The 14501-nt window shown below is 44.4% G+C and overlaps 1 protein-coding gene across 5 annotated transcripts in view; it reads left to right on the plus strand.

Annotated features, from left to right (window-relative positions):
• Window positions 1-14501, plus strand: part of COMP (cartilage oligomeric matrix protein) — a 38705-nt gene that overhangs the window by 229 nt on the left and 23975 nt on the right. The window contains exons 1-2 of one of the 5 annotated variants that reach the window (XM_064469324.1): window positions 163-295; window positions 1775-2733. The exons of 2 other annotated variants lie outside the window; for them this stretch is intronic. The gene's annotated coding sequence lies outside the window, so the exon portion shown is untranslated. Of the gene's footprint in view, window positions 1-162; window positions 296-1064; window positions 1304-1774; window positions 2734-14501 lie in introns of those variants that run through there. 2 more of the 5 variants (XM_064469325.1, XM_064469326.1) reach the window with 2 other exon arrangements.

The following is a 14501-nucleotide window of genomic DNA, read 5'->3' on the forward strand; positions in this document are numbered from 1 at the left end:
GGGAACCCGCGGCGCCGCGTTACGCGAGCGGCGGGATCGGCCGCGCGCACCAGGCCGCGCCGCCGCTCACCGACCAACCCGTCGCCGCCGCCGCCCGGCTCGGGCGGTCCCGCGCGCGAAGCGGGGCCCCAACGGCGGAGGAAGGGAGGCGGCGGGCGAGCGCCGGCGGAGGAGCGAGCCCCGAGGCGCTGCGAGCGGAACCCTCCGGCCGCGGCCGCCGCTGCTGCTGCCGCCGCGCGCCAGGCCAGGAGCGGTGACGCGGAGCGCACGGAGGACGACGACGCCAGCACGCCCCGTACGCGTGGGAGGGGTGACGTAGCACGCACACACCTGGGGAGGGCAAGGCGGGGGGGGCGGGGCGGGACTTCGGCGGAAGGCGCGAAGAGGTTCGCGCCGCGCCGCGCGGGGGAGGCGCCGCGAGCCACCTGGCGGGCGGCGGGTGGGGGGGGGAGGCCTCCCCCCTACTGACACCCACCTCGCGGGGAGGGGCGGAGCCTGCTTCTGAGTGACTGCTCCGGCAGCCAATAGGTCCTCGAGATGAGGAGGAAGGGCGGGCTGCGGTGGCGGCGTGGCCCCTGAGGTGGCGGTTGGCGCTTGTGGTGGCGAAGGTCCCTGGGGCGGCGGGAGAGCTGTGGTGGTTGTCGGCGGTTGTCGGCCCTTGTGGAGGCGATACAGGGGGCTGTGGTGGCGGTGGGCTGCGGTTGGTCGGGGGACTGTGCCAGTGGATGGGCCCTGTGGAGGCGATACAGGGGGCTGTGGTGGATGTCAACCCTTGCAGTGGTAATATGGGAGGCTCTGGTGGTTGTCGAGCCCTGTGGAGGCGATACAGGGGGCTGTAGTGGATGTCAACCCTTGCGGAGGTGATATGGGAGGCTGTGGTGGCAGTGGGCTGTGGTGGGTTGGGGGGCTGTGTTGGTGGATGGGCCCTGTAGAGGCGATACGGGGGGCTGTGGTGGCGGTGGGCTGCAGTGGGTTGGGGGTCTGTGGTGGTGGATGGGCCCTGGGGAGGCGAAACGGGGGGCTGTGGTGGCAGTGGGCTGCGGTGGGTCGGGGGGCTGTGGTGGTGGGTGGGCCCTGTGGAGGCTGCAATCTCTGTGGTGGGAGCCCTGTGGTGGTACCAGGTCAGTGTGAGGGGAGGTGTGGTGGTGGTTGCCACTGTGGCGGCAATGTAGGGTTTGTCCCCTTTATCACCTTGTGCCTGCTGGGAGCCTGGAGCTGCAACCGCTGGTTCTGTGGCCTGCCTGCCTCACGTTCCTGTTTGAAATGAGTGTGCAGGGTCTCTGCTAACAGAGATGTAGCCTGGGTAAGGGTTTTTTGAGTCTTTGTTTTGAGACAGACGTGGTAATTAAGAAGGATCTGGTATTATAGTAATACCTGCTCTAGCTGTAATACCTGTTGTAGCTGTAATGTCCTATATCGGGGTGCAATAGTCAGAAAGCTGAGTTGCTATGAGGTGAGGGTAGCGGAGTTGGCCACGGAGATTCTCCGAGGCCAGGGAGGGTGAATGAGTGGGTTGTGCAGAGAAGGTGAGTAGCACATGCTTCTGCCCATATATAAACAAACAGAAAGTTTGGGGTTGGGTGCCCTCATTTCAACATCCTTTTATTAGCACACAACAAATCTCTTTTAAGATGACTTCTGCGTGTTGTGAAAAACATTGACATGAAAGGCTAGATATTCAGTCCCTCTTCCCTGCTAAAGCCTTCAGCTCTAAGATGTGAATATGTATCTTCTTTTATAAGTAACTTTAATGTTATTCTTGCTTTTGGTGTAGGATAAAGCCGGGAAGTGAAACACCATGTACCAGATTTGCAGCTGTTAAGCTGAAAAGATCTAGATGAAGACTGAAAAGCACCCTTGTCCTGGGAATACTGTGCACCAAATACAGGAGGGAAAAGAATGAGTGAAGAGAATACAGGAGTCATCACTTCTGCACACAGACTGTTTGAATTAATCTTTCGCTTTAAGCCTCAAAGAAGAATAGGCTGTACCAATAGTTTATCATAAATATATCCTAGTTCAGGATTCAGGTTAATCCAACAACCCACAAAAATCAAACGGCAGAATAGAAAATTGGTTTTTGAATTGTGACTGTCACATTGGCTCCAGTTTAACATGGCGACATCAGGATAAGTCAGTGTATGCCCATATAGAAATTCATCAGTGTTACAAGGCAGTTTGAATGATGAGACTCTTGATTCCTAAAGACTATATTTAAACCCATGGAAAGCCTAGTTGGAAAGCCATGGATGAACTAAACTGGTGCTTTCTTAAAAACAAACTGGAAGTGAACTGTTTTGTAGTTCAGAGAAAAGCATAACTCTGAAAAAATACAAAATCCCACCTGAGGATGAAAGCAGAATTGAAGAGGACATTTATAAAACCGTGTAGGCTGCTTGGTATGAACACTTATTTATTAATAAACAGAGTGTACTTGCAGCATTTGGCTGGTTTACAGAATCTTCAAAAGTTTTGGAAACCGATCAAAGTTTTGATGCGCTTCTGGATTTCTTTCTCTGTCCCCTACATAATACAGGAAATAACAATACTTTTAAAGCTAAGTTATTTGGAAAACTTGCTGAAAATTGCAAGTCCTTAGCTCACTTTGCCATCAGAAGGTAAATTTGGCTTCGGTTACGGAGGCGCCAACGACCCTTGGCCGCGTTCGTGGGCGAGGTGGTGCTGCTGTCTGAGGTGCTGAAGCTGGAGGGCTGCGAGGGGATCCCCCCCACGGTACGTCCCGCTCCCCGCCACGTGGCGAAAGCAAAACCGGAGCGAGTCGCGTGTGGGGAGCCTGCGGTTCGCTGTGATGTATTTTGACGAGGGATCAAACTGGCAGTTAGTTGTGGCCATTGGGCTCCTGGTTACTGCGTTTAAAAATGGAGGCTGTGATTAGTCCGTATACCAATAGAGAGGCATGGCTTGTAAAAATGGTACATTTTAATTTCATAACATTATTGCTTAATCGTAGTTCACTGCATGCTGGAAACTGTGGGCTACTTTGGTGCTTTTAAATGTAAACACGGAGGCACATACGCAGGCAACGCTACAAAGCTCCTAGACAATATTTTCTGTGTAAGCCATGTTTTGTGAAAGTTTTCTTTTTTAAAGCTGGGCTAAGGCAGAGAAATGGCACTCTGACTCATTGGTCTTCACTGTTGTGCATCCAATATGTAATTTAAAAAGATAACACTTCAGAAAACTGGAACACGTTCTCTGAAAATGTTGCTGCTTTACCATTTTTATGCATGGTTAGAATTCACAGGACATGCTTAGCCATAAGAAGTGATGCAAGAGAACAAATGTGGGTGAATTTGATTTTAAAAAAGATGCTTTCTGGTTGCTTCCATGAGCTAAAAAGTTTAAGGTGATTTTCCTGATGAGGTGATAATAAAGGTTCCTGATGAGTTAAGTGTAAAACTGATGCATGCAGCAGTTTTAGGTGTTGGTAGAAATACAGTCCTGACTCAAAATAATTGGCTTTGCCAGAGGACTTTCCTTGAAACTCGTTTCAGTTCCAAGACACACCAGCACTGGGATTTGATAACATCCTCTACTCAGGACTGCACAAGAGAGGGCTGAAAACAAGCTGTTACGAAAAGGAATGAACTGATTGGTCTCTGCAAACTCCGAGCCATGGAGATAGTGCTGGAAAGTGTCAGCGTGACGTGGGGGGTTCAGAGCCAATCAAAGTGAGTGTGAGGGATCTTTGCAAAACTGCTACTTCGAATGACAGGGTTGGATTAAAAAAAAAGTGTATTTTTATCCTGGGATAAAACAATTCAGGTTAGGGGGAAATGAGCACGCAGCGGGGATCGGATGCTCTTGGCACAGAATGCTTAAGGAACGCTCACACATTACCCATCTGATGGTGATGGCTGTGTAATTAGTGCTGTGGTTGGCCATACATTAACATATTGTAGACCCATAAATGCAATCAGCAAATTTATTATGCATATTAAATCGCTTTACCTCCTTGTCTGCCCTGTCACTTCACATCTGCATTTTAACATCTCTCTATTTCTTCTTTTTTGTTTAATGTTCAGGTAACTATTGGTTTTAGAGTTCTTAATTTTCTCTCTCTCTCAGTTTTTCCTTTTGCTTGCCTCTTCCCTAAAACAAATCTTCAAATGAAAATTCGGTACAATTTTACCTAGTTTACCCAGCCTCAGTGCTAGTAAATGGAAGAGCAAAGAATACCTGTTGGGTTTTTTTAAAAAAAGAAAAACTATCCCCCGTATACCGACAAAATCTTAATAAAAGACATTTTTTATTAAAAAAACTGCACCAAAAATGCAGGAACAAAGCAAAAAATTTTGAAGGCTGGGAATTAGCTCTTCCGTTGCAGATGTTACAGTTCTTCTCAGTTACCACAAGAGGGACATAGAAGGAAAGCTAATGCGGCGCTGGGAAAAAAAAAATCAAGAGAACAGCTTGACGCAGGTTCATTGCAACATACATTTTCCTTTTGTTTAGGAAGATCTTCTGGGATCCTAACATTCCTATAGCTTTCTTCATCCCCAATAATCTTTAAAAAGCTTTCTAGACCTTAGAAAATGTGATAATAAGCATTAGTAGCTAAAATGGATTTTTTCCCAGAACTTCATAATCTTTCCTCAGCTTTTCCTATTGGAATGTCTGTAGTAGTGTCGGGACAGGGAGCGGTTGGGCTGGCCGTATTTTTGTTCCATCTCTAGCTATTGGACCAACAAATATTGCAGCATTTAGTGGGCATGTGAAGAAAGTCATGGAGCTATTTTTGTTTATTTAATTTTCATAAATTAATGGCTAATGATGCAAATGGCATAAGATCAGAGCTCATATAAATGCCTTCATGAAACAAGAGGACCATAAAATCCCCTTAAGTAAATATTGAAGGGTTTATTGGGCTCTTGTGGAATTAAAAAGCACAGTCCTAACATGCATTAGATTGAAACTAACGCAGCATGTATGTTTAAGAATGTGCAGTCTATTAATCCCTAATGCCAGTAAAGCTTTACTTCCAGCCGTGGTGAGACAGAGGCATCACTAGCTGGGCACGCTGCTTTATGGAATCTGAACAGCAATACTGTGAGACAGGGCTGTTCTGAGTAAGGTGGAAATAAAGACCTTTTTTTTTAATTACAGCTTTATGGACTTCAGTCTTAATGCCTAAATTTACATGAGAGGTATTTTAACATCACGTTAAAAGGTCTCTGTCAAGTGGCACTAGATTGAATGGCCCTTAATGCACACAATGTTTTCACAAGCTAAAAGCGTATCAGAAAAGTATTATTTTGTAAATTTCAGAATTTCCCTAAGGTGCCAGAAATCCAAGTGCAACAGCAAATGCAGCCCAGCTTTGATTTCAGCAGTGCAAGTGATGTAGTATAGAAAATTCACAGCAAAGGGCTGTTACTCATTATGGGGGAATCGCAAGGCTTTTATCCTTCAGCAAGTTGTGTAAGATTTCTGTTTCAGCTGATTTACCTGCGGGTTCAATTGTGGCTATAAAAAGTATTCCTGAAGCAAGTCATGGGTAGGTAACTTAAAACAATGAAGGAAAAGGAGGAGAAGATCTTGACATTCCTTCAGTGATCTTGAATGAAGGTACTTAGGTATTAAGGTTGTGAGTGACATAAAGAGACAATAGCAGTATGTGAAAGCCAGTAAATGAAACTAGCTATAAACTCTATGCTATAAACCAGTTTTCTTTCACTGTCTAAGCTAAGTGATGCTAAGAAGCTAATAAACTGTGAAAACGTAACTTAAAATATTTTTAATTAGTACTTTAATATTATTTCAGCATACAATTTTAAATCCTTCCCTTGGAAAATGTATTAAAATCCTTTGTAACTCCCACTCCTTGAAAATAGCTGAAGTGTGTGTTCATCCTAAACAATGCCACGTTAGCACAGAATCTGAATTCAAGGAACTAATGTAGGGGGAAAAAATCTTTTTATGAACAGAGCTTCTGGCTTTCTGCAGGTTTTTGGTTGCAAAAGCAGTACGTGAAGTGATCCACTTCTCTTTAACTGGCTGCAGAAGTTAAAGCTTGCTCGCAAAAAGGCAGAGTTTCTAAAACCCAAGAAAAAATGCTGGAATCGATGGATATAGTCAAGCAGATATTTGAGAGTATCTGTTACCTATTAAGTCTGTCTTTGGTAGGAGTTCTGGAAGGAGCAGACTTGTTAAAAATATTTGGTTTCTAAAGGGGCATCAACGTTTCTTTAAACGGGACTTCTTCAAAACAGATGTTGGTGTATCTGAGCTTAAAAACAAATTTTGAAGCTCTTGATTGACTACAAAGAGTGTCCGTGTTTCTTTGTTTTAATTTCTGGCAGTTTTCCTAGGCAGATGGAGAAGCAGTGAGGTTATTTTGGTATAATGTAAAATCCAGTACTTCACAAAGGGTTTTGATGTGTGTTTGAATCTCATGGACTGGTGTTCCTCCCTCTCTTTTAGTGGGGAAAATAGGAGCATGGTGCATTTTCAGGTTATCCCTGGTGTCTCATTGAAGTTTATAAATACTTTGAGTTTTAGCAACACAACTTCTAACGTGGTAACAGCTTGCTTTCTTCTCAAAGCATTACTGCTTTACAGACGTGTTTTTAACTTTTGGGGAAGGTGACGTGCGCAGGGTTAAATATGAGGTCGTTTTTGTAAAGAGTGGCTTAAGAGAACGAATAGTTTGAAGAACAGTATTTTTTGAGTCCCACCCTGCCTTTTTCTTTGCTCTTTGTTTAAGTGAATAACATACTTGCATTCTCTACATATAAAGTAAATCCTTCCAAGTAAATCCTTCTTCCTGCTGTGAGAGAAGTCTGTTAATTTGGCACTCGTCTTAAAAATGAAATAATGTAAGCAATCCAATAATTAGGTGTGTTGCCCTTTGGGTTTTGCCGGGGTATCTAAACACACGTGTAGGAATGTGTGTTTAGCCATATAATGTGGCTACATGACTTACGTGAGTGGTTCAGATTCCTGTTGGACTAAACACCTGCATCCAAGATGCTCCTTGTCCTGAAAAACGAACCATTTAATTTTCTGGTCTCCAGCTCGCAAGATTAATCCTCCCTGGTTTTTTTTTTCATGGACATCTCAGTTCCTTTTGATGTGAAAGGCAGAATTCACCAGCTAGGCCTTATCTTTTCATGGCAAATATTAAAGGTTCGGAAAACAATGAGTATATGAATTTTCATACTGTAGTAGCAGCTCTAGGTAGGACTAGCAATATTAACAGTTGCTTTTCCTTTATTTCTTGCCTAAAAAAAAAAACCCCCCAACAGATCCAGAATTGAGGGAGACCAAATCTGTGAGGTCTCGCAGGAGTTTTGCCATCATGGAAGCCCTTCCATTAGAATCCCTGTATTTCTGAAGTCTGGGGGTGAGTGCAGGGCAAGGGGAGGTTGGGTGCCTGAACCAGACTGGTTTCAGGATGGAGAAGCTTACTTGAAATGGAAAGAATGTTTTCTTTGCAGAATGCTGTGGATTTGAGGAGGAACCAAGCCAGAACTGAACACAGGTCATGAATGGTTACAGTGTAGCTGTGTAATGCCTTCCCAGAAGTCATGAGTTCCTTGGAAATGTACCCAGGCCACTGGTGGAATTTCATCAAACAGCACATGGAAAGATCAAGAGGCCAGTGGGGTCCCAGATTTTAACAGTACTTCTGAGAGCAAATGTTTCAGTTGATTATACCACTTGTTTCCTAAGCACAGTGGGCTTAAAATACAGTGGATTTGCCCCTGCTTGCTTGAAATGAGGTTTCACGCCATCCGATTGATGTGAAGGGGTGTCTCATGTAGTTCCTTTGCTAAGGGTCGTCGGTTTTCCCTTTCTCAGTACGGTTTCAGCTGCTAAGCCGGGGCAGAGATGGAGCGATTCTCTCACCCCAACTTGGCGGGGCTGCTTGCTGAGACTTCCGCAGGCTGGACCATTTGAGACCCACTGACCTGCCGCGGGAGCAGCAGCACCCTGATGGCAGTGCCTCGGGACCTGCTCTGGTCCCAATCCATTCTGCCTTCTACCAGGCTTTCAACAGCACTTCCAAATTAACTAACCTTTTCTTTTGGCTTCGCCATGTGCCATGTGAGGAGGCAGAGCTCCCGCTGTGGAAGGCAGCCAGTGTGACAGCGAGTAAATAAATGGCAGGGTACTGGAAGAGCTATGGAAAGATGGAGAGATAAGGAGTCCTTCCACACTGTTGCCTCCAGTGTCATGCAGACCAGCAATTATCAAGTGGTGCCATTTGAGAGTCACGGTGTGGAAGCTGCTGCAGGTGCTATAATGAAAGTGGAGTCTGCTTGAATTCCTGGACCCTGAGCAAGGCCCATGGCAGCACTACGAACCCACCGTGGAGCCTGGAAACTGTGAACTGGGGCTGTTTTTACTAAAAAGGTAATTACTGGACTTGATTTATGATCAAACAGAAGTTTTCGAACGGCTTCTCAATTCTGGTCCAGAAATCCCTGAGCCTTATGTCATATGGAGGAAACCCAGGACACAGGAATTTTTTATGTGGTTGTTAGCAAATGCTATTAAGAAAATGAAACATTGTTGAACTAGTTCCTACGGCCTTTATTTCAGCTGTAGGATAAAGACAGAGCAAAGGTGCTAGAGCAAGCTTTGTGTCAAGTGAGCGGTGTTCCAATTTGAGACAAGATACTAACATATTAGGCCACCTTCCTGGCAGCAGGTTAGTGTATGAGTTTGCTGGAAGAGATGATTGCAAAAAGGTTATGAAGAAGGTCTGGAGAGCAATAATTCTAAATAGCGCTTTAGTAATGATGTCATTTGAACAAAAAAGTAATGTTAAACATTGGGCAGTGAACTCCTTTGGATCGAGAGCAACACAGGGCCGCTAGCCAAGACGCGGAAGAACTTCTACAGCAGGAGAAGTTGCACAGTGTAATAAAGAGCTTTTGGAAAGTCCAAAGCATGCAAGGTCATGATGGAAAAGCCATATTAGAAGAATCCTGAGGAGTGGCAGGAGAAATAACCCAGGATTTTCAATGAGCGTGAGGACTTACTAGGAAATGGAGGGGAGGAAGGTATCATAATGCTAGTCAAATAGTGTATTCACTCATGATCAGCCCATGTCCCTTGAAGTCGGAAGCCAAAGCTTGGGCTAGCTGGCGCGCTGGAACAGCCTGGGTGATTGCTGAGATCCCAGACTGATCTTGGCCTGTTCTCTTGGGGCTCAGAACAAATCCAGTTATAACCTTCCTTACTGAGGAAGCAGAAGGGCTGAAACAAGACAAGGGACACTATTCCTGTGGACTTGACAACTTGACAAACCTTAGGAAACATCAAAAATATAATTTCAAAACTGTTGTTACAGGTGTTTTCTTGCTTGAATGAGCTGTTGTGGTCTGAATTGATGGATCACTCTCAGTTAGGGTGTGGAGATCAGCCCTGTACTAGCAAGTATGTACAGTTTTAAGCCAATTCCCAGTGAATTCAGCTATGAATAGCTGAAGGCCTGGTCAGCTTTGTAGGAGGCTGCACATGCCTTTTTTCCTTTATATACTATTTGTTCCATGTTCCGCTAGAGGCCACCACAAACCTCATCTAAATTAAAAAAAAAAAAGAAAAGGAGGGGGCATCCGCAGTACGAAATGGCAAAAGCTCCTGTTTTATAGGGAGGTTTAGAAGTGGAACTTGGATCTCCCTAGAAACAACTTGTCTTCCCGCTGCGTTAGGAGTAACTCCCAGATGTGACTTGAAGCCAGCGAATGATCTCAGGCTGTGAGATCAGATTCTGCTGAGTATACAGGGTTAGACATGCTTGTTACTCTTTCCAGAAGATCTCCTATCCAAACCATGCATTGATATTTGATTTCCTTGGGAAATATTGGCCTTCACGGTAGCCCTTACTGCATCTGTGTATAGAGACTCAAAGTTTCAACATTGTCTCCTGCCTTGCCAGCAGAAAGTTGCTTTTGTCATTGCTGTTTATTCACCTGAGGCGTGGGGTTCCTGGAATTGTGTGTGCTTTCCTGGAAGAAGTGTTGAAGGGTGTAATGGTTTGTGCAGAAAGCATTCAAAGACTGAAAAGATGTCAAGGAGAGACAAGGCAGCTGGAGTTTAGGGAGAGCTCTCGGATTCCACTCTCATGATAGGTATTTCTCTGGCCGTCGCTGTCTCAGGAACTCAATGTCGCTTACACCCGAAGTGTTTTGGCTTGAATAAAGGTTAATGGAAGAAACTGCTGTGCTAGCCAAAAGCAATTGGCCTTTATTGAAGGAAGCATTGCAAAAATACATAGGATCGAACTTCTAGTTTCCATGTGGAATTAAAATTCGAGTACTTCTGTCACTGTCGCCATTAGGCTAAATATGTGTCCCTGCAACCTTTGAGTGGGAAGAGCAGATTAGATGAAGCAAGGACTTACTCTGAATCTTTATGCAGACAGTGATACTGAAAAATATTGTGAAAAAGCTTAGATTTGCTTTTTTAGCTGTTTTTCAGCTTTGGGTGGGGTCAGGAAAAGGAATTGCCAGAAATCTCCAGAGCCAGTTCATTCCTGTGAGATTTCTGGTCTGATATTTTCTTGAAAACTCAAGAGGTTTGGATTAGTCTCCAGACTCCATCTTTCTGGAGAGCTTCCCACCACTTGCGAGCCTGTGTACATGCCATTTTTCCATTTCTCTAGGGGTGAAAAAAACCCAACCCATAGTCTGGATGATGTTGAATTTTCCTCTGAGTTTATAAATGATGTACAAAGGAGCACAATTTTCGGATAAAGCCAGTAATCTGTAATGTCTCAAAGCTTATGAAAATAAAATGTGCATGTGAAAAGAGATGTATGATAAGATGAGCTGACAGTACGTGCGCCAGGAAAAGCAGGCTTTTAGTAGCCAGTGGCTTCTTTGTTTCCACAATCCGTGACGTTGGTGAAACCAGCAGTTTCACAAATGAAACTGTTTACTTTAAGGCTAATAGGCCTCTTGAATCGATTCTTTTGACTTGCACCTGTTAATAATTTCCAGGTAGTCTGGACCAGGTAGCACAGACGCTCCCTTCAGCTTGGCGAAAGCTGCAGCTCGAATACCATTTTCGTGCCGTACCTGCGTGCTTTCAGCCCTGAGTGGGGAGATAGTTCTGCGTGATAATAGCTGAGTATTTAACGTAGTTATCTAACCCGGCGTGAATGAGGGCTCAGCTGCCTGGCTCTGTGCTGTTATTTCTGTTTGAAAATTCATCTTCATATTGTATGAGATCTCTCTTTTGAGAGAGACAAAGTGCTCCTGCTTCTGAGGACGATACCTGTCCTTCCCCACCCCCAGAGCGTGGGCCCTGTGAACATCTGTGTCTATTCATTCCTGTGACAGCCGTAATTATCTTTGACAGAAAGCCTATGGAACGCCTCAGGCAAACACTGGAAGGGGGACAGCAGTGTGGAGAATATACTGCCTTGTGATATAATGGGGTCTGTCTAGAAGATACCGTGTTCGTCATTCTCTGCTCATCCTCGAGGAGCTGGTATCCTTTTGTGGTCAAGACTTCGGGAATAATTAATGAAGGCATAAAAGACAGTTTCCAGGAAGAAGATTCATTCTTCTTTGCTCGAAATCTAACAAAAGTTATTAATCAGTTGAAGTGGGGTATGAGCAAAAAAGATTGAGACAATGTTCTGCTCTACCACCACCATAGGAGGAAGAATGATTTTTGTGGAATACTAAGGCTCTGCTATAATAATAAACCCATTTTCTTTTTTCATATTCAAGATTCTCATTTTACATATGGATAAGACCACTTTAGAGAACAGCCTTGACAATCTGCTGGTGCCTCCTCTATCCCCCCACTCTTTGTGCCCTCCATGAATCTCCCAGTCACCCTGATTCTATGGCAATCAAAGAAAGCACCTACACTTGAACGATTTCCACTGTGATTTATAAACGCCTTTTTCACCATTTCCCTTGTGTAAGAAAAAGTCATATTTCTGCCTGCAAGCGTTAAACTACTCCTATTAAAACTGAACTTAAGTGTGTAGCCTTGTCCTGAGAAGAGACGAAGAGTATTGCATTTAGTGATCGAGTTCTTTTCCCCCTTTCTCTGTCCCATCCAGTATTTTGAAGAGTTGAGTTTGGAGAAAGCAACGGTCAGGCTTCTGACCTAAAGCCTTCAACATCCCCACAGCCAGCGAAGATGTGAGGGGGGATTAATAGAGTGCTATCTATCCCTTCTTCCTTTTCGTACAAGATAACTCTTAATTTTCAACAGTGAAAAGGTTTGTGTTTCCTGCAAACATCTGACTGCAAATTCCATTTTTACAGAGTACCTCAACAGTGGTCTTTTGATCACTGGTGTCCTGAAAAGACCTGATTGCTTGGTGCTGGTTTTGCTTATTTCCAGCTGTTAAATCACACTAGATATCTTCCTTCTGGTTTTTGGCGTGCAGTTTTTTTTTAAATGTATGCAGTAGAGCTAATTGCTATGGAGAGGTTATGTGGAAAAGAGCAAATGGGAAGAAAAAAAATGGCCCGTTGTAGTCAGTAAGGGAGGAAATGTCAAGAGAACTATCATTAATCTTGAATCAACACTTAGTAAAAAGCTACAGCTTTTTGCTGCGTGTATCCAGGAGACCTGAACAGGTTTGCTTAATATAACTTCTGGCATGGAAAATTTCTTGATGTTCCCTCGAGGTGCCCACAGAAAGGTTAGCTTTGTGGTCTGTCTGAAGACAGTTATTAGAACTGCTGGTCCAGCTTGTTGGGAAAGGTAACTTACCACTTCATACTTCTGAGACAGAATAAACTGTGAAGTTCAAATTTTCTCTGTGGGTCTTTGGGATGTGACCATAGAAAGCACCGTTCTGTCTCCTGTGAATGGATGCTAACCATTCCTTGGCTCCCGCTATAAAAAGCAAGGTTTTCTCTGGAGTCCCAAGGCAAATGTTTCCCTTTTCTCCTGCTGTTCTGCACTCTGTTATGTATTTGGCTGTGCGCTCTGTCCCAAAGGTGTCTATGTTCTGGTGGTATTAGGTATGAATAGATTGTCAAGTTCCTTGGGATCTTCCTTGCTGAAAGGATCGATGGATACTTGATCTTTTTTTGAAGCTGCATGTCAAAAGGCTAATGGCATGTGCCAACTTGTGGCTAGAAGGCAGTAATTTGAGGACTGCAAATACTCATCTGTGTAACATGTATATTTTCTGTATATATAACTTGTATATATGATACAGAAATAGTATTATTCACACACAGTACGTGCATTTATGTATAGCTACCGAACTAATCACGTGCAGACAGCTCCAGCAACGTATCCGAGTAGATTTCCAGGGTCCCCCAGGTTCAGTACTCTGCCTGTGAAGGGGTCAGTGCCAGATGTTTCTTTTGAGTTAATCAGTCTTGGTGCATGATCAAGACCAAGTCAGTGCTCCCTAAGAGAGGTCCCTAGACTATTAAAAAGTGTACGTGCTGTCTGCCCACCTACATGTGTGATCTCAGAGCGCTGAGCACTTCCAGTCCCTTCTGTAATGAGACAATTCCTGTTTACACTCTTGTTGAAGACCCCTGGATTACACAATAAGAAGGTTTGACCACGGGGATGAATTATATACATCATTTAGAGGAAAAGAAAAACCAGTCTGCTTAGAAGAGCTTTTGTTTTTAAGGTTTGCCATCCCTAAGAGTTTTGGGAAGTGACTTAGTGCATACTGAGCAATGAGTGAAAGCCATCAGTAAAACTGTGTTATTGTCATTATGGCTCTGGGAGGTGTCTTTTAGTAGCAAAAACCAAAAAGGGAGACTACGGCCAAAGCAGTTCTTCTGAAAAAAACCTGCATACTCTAAGCATTAATGATACTCCCAACAATAATTCCCAGCAAGACATGATGGCTTAACCATCGCATCAGTTTGCATCTCCTTTGGTCAAAACAGCCCTCAGTCTTCTCCTTTTTTTCCAGTACAATTCAGTTAATTATTCCCAGTTCTCTCAACAAGTCTGAGCTCCCACTGGCTCCTGGAGCAATAGCAGCTCATTGTTGCAAATGAGTTTAATCCAATGTTAGAAGTCTTTATTGTCCCTAATAGAAAATGGCATGAATAGTAAAGGAAAAAATGTGAGATGTTTCCTGTAAGGTTTTAACAACCCTCCTGGGTGTGTGATTACAACATATGCTGGGGAATAGTTCTGAGCAGGGTGGCGGTGGGGAGAAGGAGCTCTGGCAGCATTTTACACCCCCATCTGTGACCCTCATTACAGCGAGCTGCCTGAGAGGAAGGGAAGGATGGGAGACAGCTCTTCTTGATCTGCACTTGCCACGGCTTTTCAGCCCCCTGGGCTTCTGGTTTGTCATAGTTTGGCCTTGGCGGGCTCAAACGAGAGGTAGAGCAAAACTGCGTGAGGGGCGATACGAAATTTGTGACTGGCCTCCTGCCCTCATGTTGTAAAAAGCATTTTAGTTCCAGGTGTCTTAGTTCTCCTCAGACAGGATTCTGTTGACACAATGTCTCAGACATTTTGGAAGCGGTGGGACTATCAGTGTGGGACCCGGGAGTGCAGAACATTTGAGA

The sequence above is a fragment of the Phalacrocorax carbo genome, chromosome 19, assembly GCF_963921805.1.
Source record: "Phalacrocorax carbo chromosome 19, bPhaCar2.1, whole genome shotgun sequence".
NCBI classification, from domain to species: domain Eukaryota; kingdom Metazoa; phylum Chordata; class Aves; order Suliformes; family Phalacrocoracidae; genus Phalacrocorax; species Phalacrocorax carbo.